The 9,630-nt window shown below is 40.9% G+C and overlaps 1 pseudogene across 1 annotated transcript; it reads left to right on the top strand.

Annotated features, from left to right (window-relative positions):
• Window positions 1-203: 203 nt before the first annotated feature.
• Window positions 204-5,060, top strand: LOC308435507 (metalloreductase STEAP4-like; annotated as a pseudogene). The gene is made up of 4 exons: window positions 204-659; window positions 1,243-1,770; window positions 3,088-3,252; window positions 4,797-5,060. The product of its transcript is annotated as a metalloreductase STEAP4-like (transcript).
• Window positions 5,061-9,630: the final 4,570 nt, after the last annotated feature.

Genomic DNA, 9,630 nt, shown 5'->3' on the forward strand with positions numbered 1-9,630 from the left:
AGAAAGAAGAAAAGAAAAAAAAAAAAAAAAAAAAAAAAAAAAAAAAAAAAAAAAAAAAAAACCAGCTTCTGGACACCAACTGTGGCTGGGTTCCCTTGACACTTTTTCTCTTACTGTCTTGGGGTATCTGGGTTACAAGCTGATGATCTATAAGTCCTTTTACATTTCTACACCTCTAATTTCTTTTGTTTGCTTTTTCAGTAATGGAGACAGCGTGTGCAGATGTGTTACCTCTCACTACGGATCCCTCAGAAAAGCTAGGGAATGTCTGCATTTTTGGAACAGGGGATTTCGGGAAATCGCTGGGGTTGAAAATGCTTCAGTGTGGCTATTCCGTTGTTTTTGGGAGTCGGAATCCCCAGGTGTCCAGCCTTCTGCCCAGGGGAGCAGAGGTCCTGGACAATTCGGAAGCAGCATCGAAGTCTGACGTCATCTTCCTGGCCATACACAGAGAGCATTACGATTTCCTCACAGAACTAGCTGATTCTCTCAAAGGAAAAGTGTTGGTAGATGTCAGTAACAACCGCAAAATCAATCAGTATCCAGAATCAAATGCTGAGTACCTGGCTCAGCTGGTGCCAGGAGCCCACGTGGTCAAAGCGTTTAACACCATCTCAGCCTAGGCTCTCCAGTCAGGAACACTAGATGCAAGTCGGCAGGTAAGATTAAACGAACTTACATCCCGCCATTTTAATGTAAATGTTTTAATATGTCCTTATCTAAATACAGCTCTAAAAAGAATCCCTATTAAGTATTCCTAATTGTTCTAACGACAACTTTCTCGGGTTTCATGAGAAGGGTAGTCTATTGTGGTTCATGTGCATTACTAGTTTGATGGAACCAAATGATGTCAGAATCTGGAGTTCTCTTGCCAGACTAGAAACTAATCGTTTGTTGGTTCTGTTTCCACTTGTGTGGAAACTGGGTGCACACTCCGAGATTAGCCACAGCCATGAATGATGCGCTGCCCACTTTCAAGAGAAAGATAAGACTATTCGTGCTGAGGAGAACCTCATCTTACAGCAACAATATGTGCCAAACATCACCCTCATCCAAAAGCTAGGTCTTTCCCCGTCCAGCACTCCTGTGCCAGTTCAAAGCGTCATCTTGCTAGATAAAGCGCTATTATCTCCGTTCTGAAAATAGTTTATGGTAGTATTTTTATGGGGTGCCGATCTATAGCTTAATGATAATTATTAAATAAAGGAAGTAACCACCATGGAATTAATTGTTTTACCTCAGGTGTTCGTCTGTGGAAATGACAGCAAAGCCAAGCACAGAGTGATGGACATTGCTTGCACTCTTGGACTCACCCCACTGGACCAAGGGTCTCTCATGGCAGCCAATGAAATTGAAAACTGCCCTCTGCAACTGTTTCCAATGTGGAGGTTTCCTTTCTACTTGTCCTCTGTGTTTTGCATCTTCTTCTTTGTGTACTGTGCTATCCGGGAAGTGATATATGCCTACGTGAATGGGAAGACAGATGCTATGTTCCGCCTGGCTATTTCCATCCCGAATCGTGTCTTCCCCATCACAGCACTTACCCTGCTTGCTCTGGTCTACCTCCCTGGTATTCTTGCTGCCATTCTCCAGCTCTACCGAGGCACAAAGTACCAACGCTTCCCAAACTGGCTTGACCATTGGATGCTTTGCAGAAAGCAGCTGGGACTGGTAGCTCTGGGATTTGCCTTCCTGCACGTCATCTACACTCTTGTGATTCCCATCCGTTACTATGTTCGATGGAGACTGAGAAACGCAACTGTTACCCAGGTAAATTTTCTCTCCTAGGCATTTCCTGGCTCCTTAAATCAAGACATAGTCTCGTTCTACACCAATCTATTTCACAACTGAGGAACATTGTTCCCCAAAGTTTGTCCTCTGTTCTGTTTTGTGCTTTAAACAGTTTATTATTTAGGCCTAGCTGACCTCAAACTCATGACTTTGTGGCCTTGATCTCCCATCCACCCAGCCTCTTCACTTTTTTAAGTATTAATAATCATAAACCTTACCCTGGGGCTTGTGAATGAATCCAGTTTGTGATCACATGGAACTAATGAGAATAAAAAATTAGAGTCCAGACTCACGTGACTCTAGAGTCATAATCCTGGGCTCATGGAGACACTGACAACCTGACAGGTTTAGGTAGGAGTCACTAACCACACACCCTTATGTCTCAAGCTTCTGTTTTTGAAGTATAAAACAACTACTCTCCACAAAGTATGAAGTCTGACCAAACATGTGCCACTACCCTACAAACAAATTCACAAAAGTGTGCAGAAAAATCTATTAATGTTTGACTTGTGAGAGGTGGTCCTCAACAAGTGGAAAAAATCAAATGATTCTGAACATGTATCAAATACCAACTAATGAATACCCAAAGATGAAATTATCTCAAGTAGTCTCTCAGCATTTACAGCAGAGATGCTACAAGTCTGGTCTGGTTTAGAAATTACTGGTCTTGATATATCTTTCGACATTCTCAAAGGCCATTAGTTAATAACTCACCCACACTGTGTCTGCAAGTACTCTCACACATCCCCCCAACAAAACTTTCTTGAGAAAGGATCACACTACATGGCCTGGTTCTTATCACACTGTGATGTGAAAGGTTTAATGCTGTATTATGACATAATCAATATAAAAGGCCTGTACTTGTGTGTGTGTGTGTGTGTGTGTGTGTGTGTGTGTGTGTAAGAGAGGAAGAGAGACAGGGAAAGAATAAACATAATATAAAAACCAAATTTTGATGTGGTTGTTTAATACCGCTATGTTTTTGTTTGAGAAACAGAAAGCCATGAACTAAAGAAAACTTGCACAAATATTGACTTTGTTTTAAGATATAGAGGGTAAATTAAAACTGTCTATGTGATGCCTAGAATTATAACAGAACCACAGAAGAATCAATTACCTTTTCTGCTCAAAACATTCAGATGTGGTTTTCCAAAGCTGTTCCTAAGTGACCAATAAGAAATGATACAGAGTTTGCTTTGTGCAAGTAACATGAGAGAGGTGTGTTTCAGCCCTTCTGAAAGAGTTGAGTTTCAGAAACATCCATTTTAATTGTTCTAATATTTTCATTTTTCATAGGCCCTAGCTAATAAAGACAGCCCTTTTAGCACCTCTGTTGCCTGGCTTAATGACTCCTATTTGGCACTGGGAATCCTGGGATTTTTTCTTTTTCTTCTCCTGGGAATCACTTCCTTGCCATCTGTGAGCAACATGGTGAACTGGAGAGAGTTCCGGTTTGTCCAGGTAAGTGCAACAGGTTTTAATGTCTTGATATTTCAAAAGAAATAGAGCTTTTAGCCAGTGTTCTAGTTTTACTCTTGTATCGAGCCTAAGTTTCCATTGGCTCCCTTACTTCCCTAGTTGTATCATTAGTATCACCGCCAGTTGGCTCAGAAAAAGGAGCTCAGACATTGACAGGCAGAGTCGATCAGGGTAGGGTTTCCTGCTTGGGACAGCTTGCCAAGACTCCTGAGCATCCACAGAGCCATTGCCCATACGTCAGAGTAAAAATCACCAAGCAGCTATTAACTATGTGTAGAGGCACCAAGCAGAAAAGCGAAAAAGGACCCAAAGGCAAAGTTAAGTCTTATAATCTGAACATATTGATAGGAAAAGGGAGATTCACCATAAAGCTGAAAATTCAATGAAAATGTACTAAGCATCATCGCTCTAGACTTACGCCTGGCCTGCATGAGAGATATTCCTTTCTTTTCCATGTATCAACCACCAGACACCTCATTAAAGGAAGTACCTATTCCAGGAGACCAGTGGTCCTCATAGTATTTATCACATGCAGAGAAGCAGCGAAAGCATCTCCCAGGGACCTTGTTAGGACACAAAGCCCCATTCCCCACCCATTTGGAGCAAGGAGAGGCTCTGAAGATGGAGCCCAACAATGTGTTTTAACAAGCCCTCCAGATAATTCCCATGTGTGATTCCTACCCACCACTATAACAAAGCAGACCATTAGTAATTAAAATTAGATTTGGTTATCAAATCCAGCAGTTTCTCCAAGGGGCCAAATGGAGGCAAATTAAAGGAATTAAGACAGGAAGGAGAACTGAGCTTCAGAACTCCATGCCTCCATAAGCCCAGCAATTCTTTCTTACTGCCATAGAAATAGAGTAGCCTGGGGCTGTGACCAGTAAGGGAGAAGAATGCAGAGCTTGGAGAAGCCATTCCCTCCTGAACCACTGATAACAAAACCAATAGTAGGAGTTCCCTCTGTGCACAGAGCTGGGCATTCATGTCTCCTAACTTAAAAGAGTTTTGTGTATTCAAAGATCATTATGCTTAATCTATACTCACCAAGAACACTGACTGTTTCCATGTTACGTTCTGTCCTACATGTACTTTATGCTTATGGTAACTAGTAAGATTTCAATGGATACTATCAAACCTCTAAAAGAATTACGTACTGACAAAAATATTTATATAGTGTTATGCCAAAATGCCTTTAAAAATCTGTAAATGTATCCCCTTTTTTAAAAAATAAAATGTAAGAGAGGGAAAACAAAGAGTTTACTCCTAGGATATTTTTCTTTATCATCCAGGCTAATATAAAACTAGCCTGTCATCAATAAACAAATCTCTTTACATTTCTAATGAAATATTTACCATCCTGAAGAAAGCGTATAGTTTTGTTTTCTCTAAATTCAGCAATGTTCTACTATAACAGTATCATGAATGTGTGGTTGTAGACAAGTAAACTTCATCGGCATGCAGTGTTTCCCTGTAAGTTGCAAATGATGTTGACTTCTATGGTTTTTTTGCTTGTTTGTCTATAGTCCAAACTGGGTTATCTGACCCTGGTCCTGTGCACAGCCCACACTTTGGTTTATGGTGGAAAGAGTTTCCTCAGCCCTTCGATTCTAAGGTGGAGCCTTCCTTCGGCCTATATTTTGGCACTCATCATCCCCTGCACAGTTTTGGTGATGAAGGTTATAATTATTATACCGTGCATAGACAAGACCCTCACACGCATCCGCCAGGGATGGGAAAGGAACTCAAAGAGCCCATAATCTGCACTGAACGGAAAATCAGACATTTAAACTACAGTCGAATTTGCCGGGATTTCTGTACTATTGTAGTGAATGTTTAGAGCATAATGTGTCCAGTTACAAGAAAGCGTTTTCTCTTGTCACGGTCCTAACTTTATCGTCACAGAAGAAAATGTTGCCTGGCTTTGAAAGACCTGAATAGCAAGGGAGCCACTCAGTCATGTGATGACTCTCCACAGGCCTCCCTCACTTCCTTTCCCAGAAACCCCAGAGATGCCACTGTGATTAGATTTGCAGTTTCACATTAGGAAGCTTCTTGCTTTGGGCAACATGCATGATGTAATGTTTTGCAGAGTTCTGGAAGAGCGTGTGCAACTTCCTTCTCTAATTCAAGGGTTGATGTACTTGAAAAAGCAACAGTGTGGTCATACTAAAGGTTTTGCTTAGCGTGTTTAAAGAAAAGCCCCAAGGGAAGTAGACAGAAAGAGGGCTTTTTTGTTCTCTGGAGGGAGTGGTGCTCAGTGTCATACCGATCTGCGGGTATTTGGGTGTTGGCTGTAGTGTTGAGTTCAAACCTAGGGCCTTATGGATGCTAATTACATGCTATGTCACTAAGCTACATACACCCCAGCCCTGCCAAAGTAAACATGTAGTCATGTGTACCCCTTGATTTTGCTTTTTAAGCAATATGGATATTCACTATGGGGACATATTTTATACTGCAACAAAATGAAATAACCATTCTTTGGATATAGGGAAAACTATGTAATCGTCACAAGATTCTTCCTCTACAAGGGACGTTTTGAGAGGAGATGGGGCAAGAGTAAAATGTCCATTGGGATTTTCAAGTGCCATAAGCAGAGAAGGGTTGATGATGTCCTTGTACAAAAATGCCAGATAACCCAAAATTTTAGCTAGTAAGCTAAGCAAATACTATACAATTTCACTATGCTGTTTGGCAATATTTAGGGGCTGTGGTGTGCTTTCTGCATTATGTATTTCAAATACTGTTCAGTATTAAACATCTGTGAAATTAAGAACTGGTATAAACACGTAGCTTCCATAATACGTCTTTGTTACCACTGCAAGTGGTGCAGTTAACAGGGGTCATCTGTAATTGTCAGTGTGGGGAAGGACAGCTGAGCGAACTGTGGAATGCTGGGAAGAGGCCAGCAGCAGTGAGTAGGATGCAACCTGCTCTGGCTTCCTGTGGTTAGTGCCTTTCTCAAGGTGACCTTTAGCAGGCTGAGCATCCCTAGCTCTAGCCTGGAGCTAAAAGGAGATTTTTGCACAGTCTTCCTACGTGTCACTGAAATAAGTAAAAAAGCATTGGGTTTGACATTTTTCTGCCTAATCAACAAAAGCTGTTTTATTTTTCATTTTGCTAACTTTTATATCACATCAGGCATTGCTCCCAATCCAGGGTTTTCATATATAACACAAACATCTCTTTTACTATTGCCCTAATAGAACTTGCAAACCATATTCATATTTTACTAAGAGGACAGTTGAGGTAATGCCTTTGCTACTAACAAAATATTCCTGTATTTTCAATTGTTTCCTTAGACTATTTTCTAAGAGCTAATAATATGAAATTAAAGAATATTTGATAACATTTGCTGTGGTGCTTGTTCTTAATATGATTTTCTCACTTCCCTTGATACAGCATTTTTGATTTGGAATTTTACTTCAATTGTGATTTCTAATAAATAGCTGTAAGGATCTGAAGAATGTGCTTCTGTAAGTTACCTTTGATGAAGCCAGGCAAGGATTCCAAGAACAGGAGAACTCTGGGCAGAGCAAGGGTATTCGGATGGGCAGAGCAGACCCTGGAACATCAGTACCAATGGGGAAAAATATGGCCAGTACCCCATGTTGGACAGAGCATCCAATTATACTGGGCTGATTTAGGCTGAATACCATAAGTTTAATCTAGGGAGGCATTTGGAGTCAAGCACATTCCCCATTTCAGTAAGTGCCAACAGAAATTAAAAATGAATAAATAAATAAGATAGACAATGCCATACCTGAGTACAGCACATAGAGTGAAAATTCTACTCTCCTCTTTATAATCTGGTGAAAACAGTCTAACTTGGTACTTAATACATGCAGTTAGCAAGCCTGAAGTAAGAGAGATCCAGTGGTTTTGGGCACAACAGTTCCTAATTTTGTGCTGTGACTAAGGCTCCACCAGAAAGGAGCTACTGCTCTTCCTTCCCTCTCTCCATTCCAACACCATCGCCCATGGTTCAAAACTGTGGACAAACCTGACCATGTTAATGGGGAGAAAGTTAGGTCAGATGGCAAATCAGTGTTTTGAGCAAACTATACTTATTTTAACATAGAAATGTTATACTGAGAGGGGTGTATTAGCCGAAGCAGTACTTGCAAGGTATAGGAAGAACAAGACTTCAAGCATTCAAAGTCCACTGGAAAAAAAGTAGATGGAACCCTTAGAATGAAAGTCTCAGGGAGAAATAGAAAAATTTTTACCTGGAATTTTCTTTTAAAGAATATAGGATGGAGAAAAATGATATTATCTTTTATCAAGACAGAGTATTGGACAACCCTGAAAGTGCTGGCACATAATCTCACCTCAGAGAAGGGAAAACCACACCATAACATCTCCCATCTCCCCATTGTTTATGGGGAGTGAAAATTGAAGGTCACCCTAGCCTATATGTCAACAACTCTAAAAATGAATAGATTTGAACAACAAAAACAAATGTGTGTGAGAGAAAGAGGGGGGATAGAGAGGGGAGAGTGAGAGAGAGAAAGAGAGAGAGAGAAAGAGAGAGAGAGAGGGAGAGAGAGAGAGAAACTAAACTTCTTTTTTACCTGTGTGTTTCCTGTATTCCAGAAAAAGAAATTTAACAAATTCATAAACATGCATTTTATATGCTTTTTCCATTTGAATGAATGATTAAGAAGGCAAAGTCCTAAGAGGTATGAACAGAAAACAAGAGAGGAGAAGCAGGAAGAAAACCTGGCTGCAGTCCAACCAAGACTGAAACATCCACTACTACTTCCTGCTACAAGGGAACCTTGGAAGGTGTTGTGAGATGTTTCTCACATAGTATTATGAGCAAATCCTGTGCTGATATGCCATGCTCTCTTATTTCTCCATATAATGATGCTCTGAAATACTCTAATTGACACTGTTTTTCATAAACAGGCTGAACCCTGCCTGCATTCACACAGCTAGTGGGGAGCTGAATTCCCTCAAAGGCCAGGACATGACCCAGAATCCTCTCTTAACACCATTTAGACCTCCCAGATTTTCTCATGAATCCACAAAATAGGCTGCCAACTACTAATAACTCTGTACTGAAATGTTTTTTGGTTGGCTTTTGTCTGAGTTGAAATTTCCATTGCTGTGAAGAGATACCATGACCACAGCAACTCTTATAAAGGAAGTCATTTAATTGAGGTTGGCTTAAAATTTTAGAAGTCTAGTCCATCAGTACCATGACATGCAAGTAGACATGGTACTAAAGAAGAAGCTGAGAGTTCTACATCCTGAATCAGAAGCAGCAGAAGTATCTGTAGACCACACTGGGCATAGCTTGAGCATGTGAGACTCTTAAGTCCACCCACAGTGACATACTTCCTCCAAGGCCACACCTACACCAACAGGGCCACACATCCTATTAGAGCCACTCCTTATGGGCCTATGGGGGTCATTTTCTTTCAAGCAACCACTGCATGTTTTTTATTGAATGTTTATTTATTTAGGGAAAACACACACATGCCAGGTAAGGTGAAAGTCAGAAGACAATTTCTAAGAGTCATTTCTCCCTACTATTAAGTGGATCTAGAGGGATTGAACTCTGGTCTCTAGGCTTGGTGGCAAGTGCTTCTACCCACTGAGCCATCTCCTAGGCCCCTGAAATGTTCTTTAAAATGTAAAGCTCATTAAGATTTTAGGCATTCCTAACTGTGTCTTCTCCAAGTTTCCTTATGTGACTTTTAAGACATCCTACCATGCTCCAGTAACATAGAATCTATAAGTTGTTTTGTTGGTGGTTCTATTTTTTTGTTTTGTTTGGTTTGTTTGCCCAGAGTGACTACCATCTTGATCCAAACTCAAACCTATCTGTCATGGTTTGAATATGTTTGGCCTAGAAAGTGGCACTATCTGAAGGTGTAGCCTTTTGGGAATAGGTGCGTCACTGTGAGAATGGGCTTTTAGACCCTCATCCTAGCTGCCTGAAAGTCAAAATTCTGCTAGCATCCTTCAGATGATGATGTAGAACTCTCACCTTCTCCTGTACCATGCCTGTCTGGATACTGCCATACTCCAGCCTTGATAAGAATGAACTGAGCCTCTGAACCTCTGAGCCAGCCCCAATTAAATGTTTTTATCAGATTTGCATTGATTACGGTGTCTGTTCTCAGCAGTAAGACCATAACTAAGATACCATCTGTAGGTTCCAGAACTCCACAAGGGGTCTGAGGCAGCAGCAGATGGGAGGATCCCCTGAGGGCAATCCACTGCTCCTCACAGGGTTTGAAGGCAGATATTCCCACGTTGCTCCTGTCCCCGTTATTACCTTCTGCTTTGTGCTGTATGATCCTATTTTTCCTGCAACTTGGTGATCTATAGGAAATTTTTTAATAC

Source organism: Micromys minutus (assembly GCF_963924665.1).
Source record: "Micromys minutus genome assembly, chromosome: 23".
NCBI classification, from domain to species: Eukaryota; Metazoa; Chordata; class Mammalia; order Rodentia; family Muridae; genus Micromys; species Micromys minutus.